The sequence below is a fragment of the Ochotona curzoniae genome, unplaced genomic scaffold, assembly GCF_017591425.1.
Source record: "Ochotona curzoniae isolate NIBS_2020 unplaced genomic scaffold, NIBS_Ocur_1.0 contig_1071, whole genome shotgun sequence".
In the NCBI taxonomy this organism is placed as follows: Eukaryota; Metazoa; Chordata; class Mammalia; order Lagomorpha; family Ochotonidae; genus Ochotona; species Ochotona curzoniae.
Genome location: NW_024464939.1, coordinates 12770984 through 12784439, shown reverse-complemented (window position 1 = coordinate 12784439; position 13456 = coordinate 12770984). Strand labels below are relative to the sequence as shown.

The 13456-nt window shown below is 39.9% G+C and overlaps 1 pseudogene; it reads right to left on the bottom strand.

Moving 5' to 3' along the window:
* Window positions 1–1381: 1381 nt before the first annotated feature.
* Window positions 1382–8887, bottom strand: LOC121164786 (annotated as a pseudogene).
* Between the last annotated feature and the right edge of the window lie 4569 nt (window positions 8888–13456).

Sequence of the window (13456 nt, the reverse complement as noted above, 5' to 3'; positions counted from 1 at the left end):
CACGTTAACATCGTTAAAATTCATACTTCCCTTTTCTAAAAAAAAATGCATACATCTACAACACCGAATCATTTTCTGTCATGCTGAGCTTCCCTCTTTGTCCAAGCTGATTTCAGATGCCATTGTTATGTCCTCTGGGCCACTTTTCTTACCAGGCTATGACCACTATAGCCAGTGAGTCCGTAACTTTGAAATATATCCCATAGTTTATTTGAAAAGCAAAGTGACAGAGAGAGAACAGGGAGAAATAGTCACATGATTTTCTTTCCATCTGCTGGTTCACTTCCTAGGTGGCTGCAAAGCCTGGTCTGTATTAAGCTGAAGTCAGGAATTTTTAAAAAAATCTGCTGAGAGGAAGCATCTGCCATGGTAATTAAGATATTATTTTTGGATACCTGCATTCCATATTTGATTGTCTGGGTTCAAGTTCTGAATCCAATTTCTTTACAGTTTTCTGCTATTGTATGCTCTGGAAGGCAAAAATGATGCTGGAGTAGTTGTGTCTCTGTCACCTCTGCAAAGGACATGGTTTGAGTCCTGGATTCTGTCTTCAACCTGCGCAAGCTCTGGCTGTTGCAGATATTTGTTGAATGAACCAGCCAATGCAAAGTCTCTGTCTCTGTCTTTTAATGAAACATAAGTCAATACATCCCACCCCCCCCACACACACACCACCACTCCAAATCTGCACATCTATTTGTTTTGCTGTAAAGACTGAGGGAAAAGATTCTTATTTTTTTAAAAAATCAATGGAAACACACGTTTTCCTTGCAGTAGTGGTGACTTAGGTAGAGTAACATTGTAGAAAAAACTCCAGCATTGCAAGGCAATCAACAATTCCAATTGTTGTGCTCCAATGAACCCATTGATGTGGAGGTGGTGTGTCAGCTCTGAGTTTGTGGGACATCATGCTGTCTCTAAACTGAATCTCTAAAGCATCAGTAAAAAGCTGGCTTCCCATGAACACAAGATCTACTGCTGCTGGGCGCAGTTTTCCAAGCCAGTTGCAGCAGTAATGAACCGCAGACTAATTGAAATAAATAACACATACTCGCAACAGCAGGACCAGGCGTGGCGTGGGGGCCTATGGTCCTGGTCTCGGGGGTTGGGAGCTCTTGTGGTATTGTTTAGGGGTTCAGGGTCTGGGGGCGGGGGGCGGAAGGACAGAGGTTAGCCAAGACAGAGGACGCAGCAGCAGGTGTATGTTCTCCCTTCTCCCTCTTGGCTGTCTTGCCCCCAAAGCCAGGCCCACCAGGCCAGGGAAGCATGCCAGGTGGCAGGACAGCTTCTCTGGGGCCACGGCAGTTGGCTCACAGCCCCCCGGGGCCCGGATCAGGGCTGGGCTGGTCCTGGAGAACAGGTGAGTTTGGCTCCACACAGCTCAGCAGCCACAGGGCTAAAGGCTCACTACCTGGATGCTCTGCGGCTGCAGTAGCTGGTGAAAAAAACCATCGCCGTACTGGATGCTCCAGCCCGTCCTATCCGGGTCAAGCTCGCTGCAGTCAATTTTGTTGAGAATGGTCCGGGCACACTTCAGGAAGGCCTCCTCTACGTTCTCGCCCATGAGTGTGTTGGATTCCATCAGCTCCTGTGCTAAGCATGAGATCTCCAGGAAGGTGACCTCACGCTCGGGGTCCGGTCTTTCCTGTTGCCGCAGAGGATGACCACGATGTTGGGGCTGGCCAGCGTGCAGGCACCAGTCAGCCTAACGGCCAGCGAGTTGTACGTCTCCCGGCTGGTGATGTCGTACACCAGCAGGGCTTAGGCTGCCCGTCAGTAGTAACTCCGCGTCACTGACTGAAACCATTCCTGGCCAGCAGTGTCCCAAATTTGTAGCTTCACCATCTTCCCAACGTCGTTGACCATCCAGGATCCAAACTTCACGCCAGTCATGTGGTTCGAGTCCTCTTTGAATTTATTCTCAATGAACTGATTCTCTGCTTATTTAGAAGTATGGATAACAAAGGGGATAGGATTATTTCACTCAAGGATATGCCAGATTTCAGCAAGTGCCATGTTGCAGCTCTGCTCTTTGTGTGTTGACAGAGAGAATGGAAGCTGACCACTTCATCTGCTGATTCTTGATTTAACAGTTTTGCTAGTGAAGCACATTATGTAACTAATTTGATTCAGCTTCTTGCTCAACAATGGGTCTTCCTAATCCATTTACCTTGTTTTCCTCATCTTGCCCCATCCATCCTCTGTTTAGACATTAGACATCGAAGAATGTTTGTGAATCTTGAGAGGATGAAAATTTCCATTCCTTTGAGGAGACACTGAAACAGTACATTTTCACGTATTCAATCTGAACTGTTTCAGTGAGTGTGGGCTGTGAAAGTTCAGATTTTTCACTCTACTTTCTTGCTTTTTTTTAAAAAAGGATTTATTTATTTTAAAGGAAAGAGAGATGTCTTCCATTTGCTGGTTTTCTCTCCAAATTGCCTTGTAGCTATAGCCAGAGATGTGTCAGTCTGACACTGGGAGCCAGGGGCCTCTTTCAGGTCTCCCACACTGGGTGCAAGAGTCCAAGGCCTAGGCTATCCTCTTCTGATGTTTTCTAAGCCATAAACGGGGAGATAGATCGCAAGTGGAGCAACCCTGACTTGAACCAGTGACTATATGATAGAGTGGCACTACAGGTGGAAACGCAGCCTGACACAATCATGCCAGCTCCTCCTTTTTTCTTATTCAAATTCTATTTCTCTTTCTATTTAAAGGAAAATTTAAAAAGAAGACTTTTAAACACCTAGCAGAAGAATGCATTGGGAACAGCTTCTCCATAATTCCATTTAAGGCAGCTAAAAATCCTGGAAGTTATCTGTAAAACAAACTGAAGATAAGGAAAAGTACAGAAAGTGAGGTAGACCAGCTAGCTAAGTAACACAGTATATGGAGAAAGAAATAGTGGTGGGTTGCCTGGGGTGACTTTTTACTGTGTTTGTACTTAATCCAGTGCTTTAGAATCTGGTAACACTCAAATGCCAACAGATCCAGTCAGGAAAACAACGTAACAAATGAACAGCACGTCTCACTCTCTTTCTCTTTACTCAAAACAAACAAATAAAAACTCAAAACATCATCATGCTCATTGTTATTCTTTTAAAAGAAACATAGAGAAATGGCTATATCTACAATGTTGTTATACTTAAATAGCAGCATGATGAACTTATGACTGTTTTTTGAAGGATTATACTAATGTAATAATATGGGGGAAATCGGTGTGGGGAGAGGAATTGGAGAATAGGGGTGAGGAAATCCCTGAGCCTATGAAACAGTATCATAATTTTTTTAAAAGAGAAAGAATTACATTCTCAATGAAACTGCAACTATATCATTTGTTTTAATTTTACTTCCTTTTATTATTATCATTTTATGATACAGTTTTATAGGCACTGGGATTTCCTTTCTCCCTTCCCCAATTTCTTCCCCCTCTCACTGAGTTCCCCTGTATCACTACTATAGTATAGTCCTTCCTACACAGTCATATATCCATCATTGTGGGCAGGATCAATGGCAGAGAGTCTAGCATTCTATTGTAAACAGTTTCAGTATGAGTCCATCTTTGTCTGGAAGTACAGATGCATACTGCATTGCATCCTCACATCTGGATATGATAGTCTCCATTAAACAGTTACAAAACCTCCCACTAAATGAAAAGCTACAATACAAAATCAACAACAAGAAGAAAAATAGAAATTTACAATGCCATGAAGTTAAAAAACATGCTGCTAAATATGATAGTCTCCATTACACAGTTATTATACATCCCCTTAAATGAAAGGCCACAAAACAAAATCAACAACAGGAAGAAGAAAAAAAAAAAGAAATTAACAACACCATGAAGTTAAATAACATGCTGCTGAGTGACTAATGTGTAGCTGAATGACTAATGCTGAAGAAACGAAAAAGAAAATTAAGAGCCTTCTTGAAGGAAATGAAGCTATGAGTCATTGAAATATTTAATCAGAAGAAAGTGTCTTGAAGAGATGAAACTAACAAAAAAATTCAAAATCCATGAGATATAGTTTTTTGATCTTTATTGTTGAAATGTGTCTTCTGTAGGCAACAAATAGATAGATTTTGTTTTTAATCCAGTCTACTAATCTATGGTGTTTGATTGATGAGTTTAAGCCATTTACATTCAGGGTTAATATGAATGGGTGGTAATTTGGTCCTGTCATTTTAGCAATGGGTTGTTCATGGATTTAGTCTTCTGTTGTCATTTTCCTGAGATGTTCTTCCCATTTGCCTTTGGTTTTGATGAGCGCTATTCCTTTTCTCCGTCAAGAGAACATCTTGAAATATCATTTGTAACGCAGGTTTGGAAGGGCTGTATTCTTTTAACTTTACTGTAGAAGAATTTTATTTCATTTTCAAAGACAAAGGAAAGTATTGCTGGGTACGTTATCCTGATCCTACAATTTTTTAGAATCTGGAATATGTCACTCCATCCTCTTCTGGCATGTAGAGTTTTCTGTGAGAGATCTCCTGTAAGTATAATTGGCATTCATTTATATCTCAGTTGATTTTTTTCAGATGCACATTTTAGAAACTTTTCCTTACGTTCAATTGAAGAGAGCTTGATGATCGTGTGTTGTGGTGAAGATCACTTTTGGTCAAACCTGTTGGAAGTTCTGTGCCCCTCCTGGATGTTGTTTCCCAATTCTTTCTCTAGATTAGGGAAATTTTCCCTTATTATTTCATTTAATACATTTGTAAACCCAGCTTCTCTTTCTGCACCTTCTGGGAGTCCCATAATTCTTATATTAGGCCTCTTAATAGTGTCTTTCAATTCTTGAATACTTGTTTTAGCTTGACCCAGCTCTGCTTGCAGCTTTTTGTTTCTTTCCCTCTGGTGACAGGAAATATCTTCTAATTTTGAGTTTTTCTTCTGCCTCCTATATTCTATTTTGGAGACTCTCTATTGTACTTTAAAAAAAAAAAGATTTATTGACTTTTATTGCATAGTCAGATATACAGAGAGGAGGAGAGACGGAGAGGAAGATCTTCTGTTTGATGATTCACTCCCCAAGTGACCACAATGGCCAGTGCTGCGCCAATCCAAAGCCAGGAGCCAGGAGCTCTTCCAGGTCTCCCACATGGGTGCAGGGTCCCAAGGCTTTGGGCCATCCTTAACTGCTTTCTTAGGTCACAAGCAGGGAGCTGGATGGGAGGTGGGCCTGCTGGGATTAGAACCAACGCCCACATGGGATCCTGGTGCGTTTAAGGGGAGAACTTTAGTCACTAGGCCACCGTGCTAGGCCCTCTACTGAACTGTTCATTTGCTTCAATGTATTCTTTATTCCTGATAGATCAGCTTTCATTTGATTCATTTCCAGTCTGACATATTCCTTGAATGCCTGTTTTACGTGTTTGTCATTGATCAGAATTTTTATGACACATGTTTTGAATTCTGTATCCCCCATTTTCTCGATGTATTCATCAGTTCACTCTGAGGTTGGCAAAGGCTTTAGCTCCTTTGCAGGGTAGTCTTCAGTAATATTCATTGAGCCTCTGTCTCTTCTTTTGCTCTTCGTCATTGTACTTCTGCTTATCAGATTCTTCTCCTTGGGGCAGGTTTCTAAGCTGTGTCACCCACAGATCTATAGTTTGAATTTACTTACTGCAGTTGCTACATGGCTCTTTGTTTGCAGCCAATTGTGCCACTCCCTCCAGCAAGTTTCATGTCTGGGTTCCTAGGTTAGATTTCCACAAAGAACTTGGTAGCCCCAACTTATGGCTCACCACTCTCCACCTCCTATGATCCCATGCTGAAGCTGCACCATTGTTTGTACAACCTTTCTCCCATTTCTAGTAGATGCAAGAGCCAGGATTAGGGAGACATCAGGTGTCCTCTATAGCTAGGTTGTTGTTGGTGCTGATCTTGCTGTTGGACGTTAGGTCTGAGGGCCACATGGGCCTATTTTGACCCTTACAGTACCATAGTCAGTATTATTTTTCTGTGGGACCCGTGCAATGCAGTGAGCTCAGTGAGTTCTCGCTGAGCTCAGCACATGCGCAGCTCACTATTGTCTCCTGCACTCTTAAATTCTTTGCCACACTATAAGAAATGGCACCTGATGTGCCACTACTAGAATTCTTGATCTGTTGGCCATCAGGTCTAAGGGCTACCTGGACCTGTCTTGGGTGGAACCTGTAGGATGCCATGTTGTTGCAGTTCACTGAGCCAGAGATGAGTTTACTCATAGTTCAGTGTATGCACAATACTATCCATAGCCCTTGCTGCCTTAAACAAAATGGCTCTCGATATTGCTCTAGGGGGCAAATTGGGTTGTGAAATCCACCCTGTTCCCACACAACTGGTTTGGGATCTGCCACTTTTTCTCGGCTCTTGGTCAAATCAAACAAACCAGCAGGGTGGGCAGTTCTTTGTCTGGGTTCACAACCTGAGCTCCCAGTGAAAGGCCCTTCCCACCTATTTGCTGGCGTAGTTCTGGCTGCTGGTGCAATTCAGATCGCCACTCGATGAATGCTGCTGGGGTATTAGTCACTGCAACACCACCCTGTTGTGTCTGCTGCTTTTCTGGGTCTGTCAGTCTCCAGGTATCCCTCTTTGCTTCACACTGGCTAATATTTCTCCATCTGTTTAACGTGTTCTTACCCTATTCTGCCATCTTGATTCTCAACAAATATGTCTTGTCAACAGAATGCTGGGATTTCTACCATTGTCTATGCCTACAATGCCATGATACATTTAAATATGATGGAGGGACCTGCGAGGTGGCCTAGCAGTTAAAGTCCTTGCCTTGCACATGCCAGGATCCTATATGGTCACCAGTTCTAATACAAGGAAAAACATTAATGGAGGAGGAATGGGGAGGGTAGAAATGGAAATCCCTGCGTCTAAGGAGCTATACCATGAGAAGTAATTTAAAAAATATTTAAAAGACATTTATCACTGATTTTCATAAAAAAAGTATATTATGATCATTGTAAGATCAATATTGCCCACCAAAAAAAAATCAATGGAAAAATCTCGAGAATTAATGAGAGGTATTTCAGCAAGACTTTGTAAGCTCATTTCTAAATGTGAAATTCTCAGAGGCCTCCATGAGGTTCAAGGAAGTCCTTACAAAACCAAACAGTGGACTTGGCTGTTCTCTATGACTGACCAAATAAAATGCTACCTGATATTTTTCAGATACAAAATTAATCAAAGCCCATCCTTATGCAGGATAGGCAAAGCTATCTTAGAAATGGTTTCATTGAATACAAATTTAATGACTGACACAATCAATCACTTATAAGGAAATAGGTCCACTTTCCAGCAGGGATTTGCTTAATTTCCCACAGCTGAAGTTTCCAGAGAACAGTCCTTACATTAGTTGATAACACATTCGATCAAATTGCTCCTGAAAGCTATGTTTCATTTTATTGTGTTATTTGACTTTTGACACCAGTGTTTATTAAATGAAATTGTTTGTGGCAGGGTGCGTTAAGATAAAAATATAAATGAGGCAAAAGGTATTAGCTTGTTGCAAAGAAAAATTGAACAAAGTAACTAATTTCTCTTTACAACCCAATAAACTATTAAATTTATTCAGAAACATCCACTTAATAGTTTAGATCTCAAGATCTAAATCTTGAAATCAAGATCAATCTTCAACAATTGTTTCTGGAGCACCTTCTTTGTGCAAAGCACCATTGTAAGTGCTGAGGATACAGTGACAAACTGAATAAAACCCCTGTTGCCATGTTGCTTCTGATTTAGGGAGGAAAGATAGATATCAAAAGAGCAATATTTTTTTTAAAAATACCATGTCTTGTAACCTTACAGTTTGTCAGAAGAGGTTGAGAGGATTTTCTATATGACTAGGAAATTCTTGGGAGCAATTTGAGACTGCTTTAAATAGCTTCAAAACCTCTTTTTGGGAGAAATAAATAAATCCGATTATATTTTTAAATTAACTTTGTACAGGTTTTAAGTTTGTTATCCTATTATTAAAAGTTTGTAATTATGGGCATAATTTCTAATTTTGTGATTAGAATTTATACTAGTCAGTATTTTATGGTCATGATAATGAAATAAGAGCCATGTCCTAAGTATGTGTGTATCTGTGAATATATGAATAAATGTATGGATTTATGATATGACACTGTTTATATTTGCATACATTGTTAAGGTATGGCTGACATATAAGACCTACATGTTTAATTAACATATTTCAATGATTTGAGGGATAGAAATTCACCAGGAAGCCATCATTACCAATGAGGGCAGAAGCCTATCTACCCCTTTCCCAAACCACCTCCTTTATTATCACTGCTGTGATTTTTAGTAAGAATGCTTTACTAAAAATGAAACTCATGGCAAACTTGAATAATCAATGTAGTATTGCCTGCTAGAGGCACTATGCTATATTATAGATAACCAGAAATTATTTGTCTTATAAAATTAAAATGCAATACTCTTCAAACATCATTTCCCCATTTTTCCAACCCATAGTCCCTGGCCACCACCGTTCAGTGCTCTGCTTCTTCGAGTTTGGGTTATAGTTTTCCATCAACTTTAATCACAATGCATGCGATTACTTAGAGATGTCATAAGGTATGCTCGTATTGCCAAAACTCTTTTCCTTCCTTTCATTTTGTAGAATCAACCAATGTTTCCCTACATTGTCAATATATACAACAAGACAATAGAGCAAGTGGCTTTTTTACTTGTTGATTAAGAAGCACAAGAAGCACGGAGTGGTCAGGCAGCAATTTCAAGATCCATCATTATAACCTTTGTATTTTCTGATAGAGTTACTCACTTCTTCAGAACAAATACTCCTATATTATCATAATCTATAGTTTATGAATACTAAGAATTTTGCTGATGTCTCACTAGGGTAATGGAGCTATTACCATTCTCCCCATTCATGCCCCCGAGTCCTGGGCCAAGGAGCCTTTGCCATTGGAAAAATAGCATATCATATTGGATAGTAAATTAGATTGTATATTATGTCCTGGAGGAAATTGTCCCAACTCTACATCTCCTGATACTGTAGAAAAGTTTTAAAGATAGTCAACCATTTTTATTGAACCAGTCACTTCAAGAAGATTTAGAACTAAGTAAGATAGTTTAAATCTTCTAGACATATGCACATTGGTGCAACATTGGAACAATCTAAGAATATTTTGTGAAAAGGAAAACAAAACTAAAATCCTTGGGCCCAGCACAATAGCATAGCAGTTAAAGTCCTTGCCTTGAAAGTGCCAGGATCTCATATACGCACCTGTTCTAATCCCAGCAGCCCTATTTCCCATCCAGTTCCCTGCTTGTGACCTGGGAATACAGTTAGGGATGGTCCAAAGCCTTGGGACCCTGCACCCACATGGGAGACCTGAAAGAGCTCCTGGCTCCTGGCTTCGGATTAGTTCAGCTCCAGCCATTGCGGTCACTTGGGGAATGAATGATCGGACAGAAGATCTTTCTGTCTCTCCTCCTCTCTGTATATCCACCTTTCCAATAAAAATAAATAAATCTTAAAAAAAAAACTACAATCCTTTTGGACTCATTTACTATAAATGATTGAAGAATTGATAAATCGCATAAGTAGGACAGTGAAAGGTTTTTGCTGCCTTTAAAATACTGAATGAAAGTGCTTCCAATGGTTTTTACTTATATATGTAGTGAAAAAAATCCCACATTTTCATGCAAATAACTGTACACCAAATGCCAAGAGATGCATTAATTTGCTCAGGCAAATAAACCACATCTGGATTAGCAGCTGCGTTTGGAGTCATCACTTGATGAAGTTTAAAATACTCCCCTGTCATACTGCAAGTTCCATCTGTTTAGAAGAGTTGGATGACAATGCAGTGTGAAGTCACTGGGCCTGTTTTTTTTTTCACATCTTCCAAAAGTGAAATATTGCTCTTGGTTAATTATTTCTCTGGGTGAGAGGCAGTAACAGCGGCTTCAAGTTGGCTTGTTCTTCCACAATATTTCTTACTCTAAAGGTTTTGGAAACAGAGCAGATATTCTGCCACCTTTGAAGTGACAGCATTCTTGTTATTCATTCTGCAACTGAACAAAAATCATAGGCTAGTTTCCGTCATATTGCAGGGTTTCCTGTGAGATGAATTTAAGCTAAAATTCCATTTATTTGGCATCTACAATGCTCCAATGTAACTTGTTTGCCATAGTGACATGTGGGTTGCCTAGAAGTTAGTTTAGAGTTAATATACAACAGCTCGCTCAGAGTTTAATTATTTTGCAACACCATACTGGTAAATAAATATAGACCCATTTGAGTATGTCAGGGAGAAACACGAGCTGCCAGTGCACATGAATAAGAATTTGATAGAACCTTCCTGTATTTCTCTTCTAGTGCTATTATTATCAATCAATTAATGCCATATATTTCTTTTTTTTTAAGATTTCTTTTATTTTTATTGGAAAGACAGATATGCAGAGAGGAGAGACAGAGAGGAAGATCTTCCGTCCGATGATTCACTCCCCAAGTGAGTGCAATGGCCGATGCCATGCCAATCTGAAGCCAGAAGCCAGGAGCCAGGAGCCTCCTCCGGGTCTCCCACACAGTTGCAGGGTCCCAAAGCTTTGGGCCGTCCTCGACTGCTTTCCCGGGCCACAGGCAGGGAGCTGGATGGGAAGCAGGGCTGCCGGGATTAGAACGGGCACCCATATGGGATCCCGGGCGTGCAAGGCGAGGACCTTAACCACTGTACCACCGTGCCGGGCCCAGTGCCATATATTTCTAACATAAACTATTACTACTTCAACACTGCTGTTCATCATAGTAATCACAACCTTCCGGTTTGGGTGATCAAATACTACAACTTTACCCCTGCTGTCGCTTAATTCCACCACCTGCATTTCATGGAGGGATCTTCTGTTAATAGTAGCATTTACCACTATAATTTCTAATCTACTTAGACAAATACAATAATCAAAAATACTTTAGATCTTCTTATTAGTATCACAGACATCTTCCTCATTCATTTGGTTTAAAAAATGCCAATAATGCCCCCCTAATTAAATATATGTTTTTCAGATATCTAATACTAAAATCTACCTAAAACTTTGTATCTATTTAGTGTTTGCAAATACATTCATGCATACCTTGATACTTTAGAGTACCACGGCAGTCAGGTGTCAACTAAATTGAGGAATCTTTTGTTTTATGCTTTAACCAATGAATACTATTACTACTAGAACTAATAATAATAATACAGTCCAAACCTGTAGAACAGTTTCTTGCCTTCAGTCTCAGTAAGGTGTTATCAACACATTCACTTTATACCCTACACTTTTTATCTACCTGGATTTGTGTCTAGTACAGGCCATGGATCATGGGGATTTAAGTCCAATTACAAGTCTAAAAGCTGAAAGATCTGGTAGACCCAAATTTCTTGCAAATCTGCTGTAAGACAATCACAGATTCCTCCGGAAAACAGGGATAACTTCCCTAGGCAAAGGTGGAAAGTCCTCTCTATTAGCAAAGAAAATTTAACAAAACTTAAATTTCTTCATGTTGATTGCAATTTGCTCACATGTTACTATCACTAATATAAGTATTCCAGTTACCATTGGAACTAGTATGGAGTAATGAAAATGGAAGGCAAGTCACTGAAGACCCAATGGCTAATTCAATTGTTAGGGAAATAATGATTACCAATATTATGCAGCTATTTGGTTTCTTTGTAAAATGTGGCACACACACACACAATGGAAAAATAGCTGTGAGAGAATGATTTTTTTAAGATTTTATTTATTTTTACTGAAAAGATGAATTTCAGGGAAAAGAAGATAGAGAGCAATATCTTCCATCTGCTGGCTCACTCTCCTAGTGGCTGCAAAAGCTGGAGCTTAGTGGATCCGAGACTAGGAGCTTCCTCTGAGTATCCCAGGTTGCAGAGTCCCAAGGCTTTGGGCCACCCTCCACTGTTTTCCCAGGCCACAGGAAAGGATCTGGATGGGGAGTGGAGCATCTAAACACAAACTGGCATCTCATATGATCCTAATACATGTAAGGCAAGGATTTAGCCACTGAGCCATTGCACTGGGCCCAAGAGAATGAAATTTTATCATTGTTATCAGGATAGTTGAAACTGGGGGACAAAATATTGAATGAAAGAAGCCAGGGCACGGAAATAAAAGTACCACATGCTCTTTAATATCTGGGGGAGCTAAGCTTAAAAGCAACAAAAGAAGAAAGGAAGAAAGAAAAGGCAGAAGAAGAAACAAAGAGAGGAAAGAAAGAAAGAAAGAAAGAAAGAAAGAAAGAAAGAAAGAAAGAAAGAAAGAAAGAAAGAAAGAAAGAAAGAAAGAAAGAAAGAAGAGAAGGAAGGAAGGAATAGAAGAGAAAGAGCGGGTGGGAGAGAGAGGGAAAAGGGAGAAGGAAGGAAGGAAGAAAGGAAGAAAAAGAGGAAGGAGGTGCTGATGGAGTGAGAAAGTAGGCTAATGTTCCACCTGTGACTCCTACATTCCATGTGCGCACCAATATAGTCCCTGTTTCTCAACTTCCAATCCAGCCCTCTGCTAATATCCCAGGAATTAGCAATGGATGACTCAAGACCCTGGGCTCCTGCACTTACTTGAGAGATCTGAAGAAGTTCCTGGCTCTTGGTTTGGACTTGCCCAGTTCTGGCTGTTATGACCATTTGGGGAAGGAACCAGTGGATGGAACATCTGTCTCTCCTTCCTTTTCTGTAATATCTTTTCTTTCAAATGAAAGTAATTTTAAAAAGGTAGGAAAGAAAGAAAGAACATTTATTCAGTGAAACCATTAAGCCTTTGATTATGGTGTAAATTCGTTTTATTGTCTAAAAATTACAAAATAAATACAAAGCGCATTTTAAAATGCTATAATGAACTTACACAAGAACTGGAGACATAGCAACTTCAGCTCATAATTCTAATAAAAAATGGAAAAGCTCAAATGCCACTTTGGACAAATCCCTCATCCCCTAAGCTTCCAAAGCAGGTAAATAGAGTATGAATAGCAGGACTTACTGTGAAAGTTGCAGTTGTAGAGTCAATGGCTATTTCAATTCAGTTAGGTCTTGGAGTAAGAAAAGGGCAGTGCTAGAAAGGCATTAGGGTCCTAGCAAATCGAATGGAAAGTCTACATCTGATACCACAAGGCTGCAAATAATATACAAATCTTGCTGCATGTCAGTAGTCTTACATCTTAAACATCCAAGCTACATTTTGTACAGGACAATATTGCATCCCCTGTGCTGGGAAAGGGCAGGGGAACAGGCAGGATCGATGGTCTGTTCCTGAGTAGGTATTAGCCTGTAACTACAGAGGAGAGAGAAGTTTTGGGGTTAGATGTAGGTAGGTAAGTAAATAATTTTTTAACGACATTAGGAACTACATATTCCCACATTTTAATATCAGAGGGCAATTTTTAAAGGAAGGTTATAATGTATTTAGCAAAACATTTTCCTGAGATTGCCAGGTATTTCAGTAACTAATAAT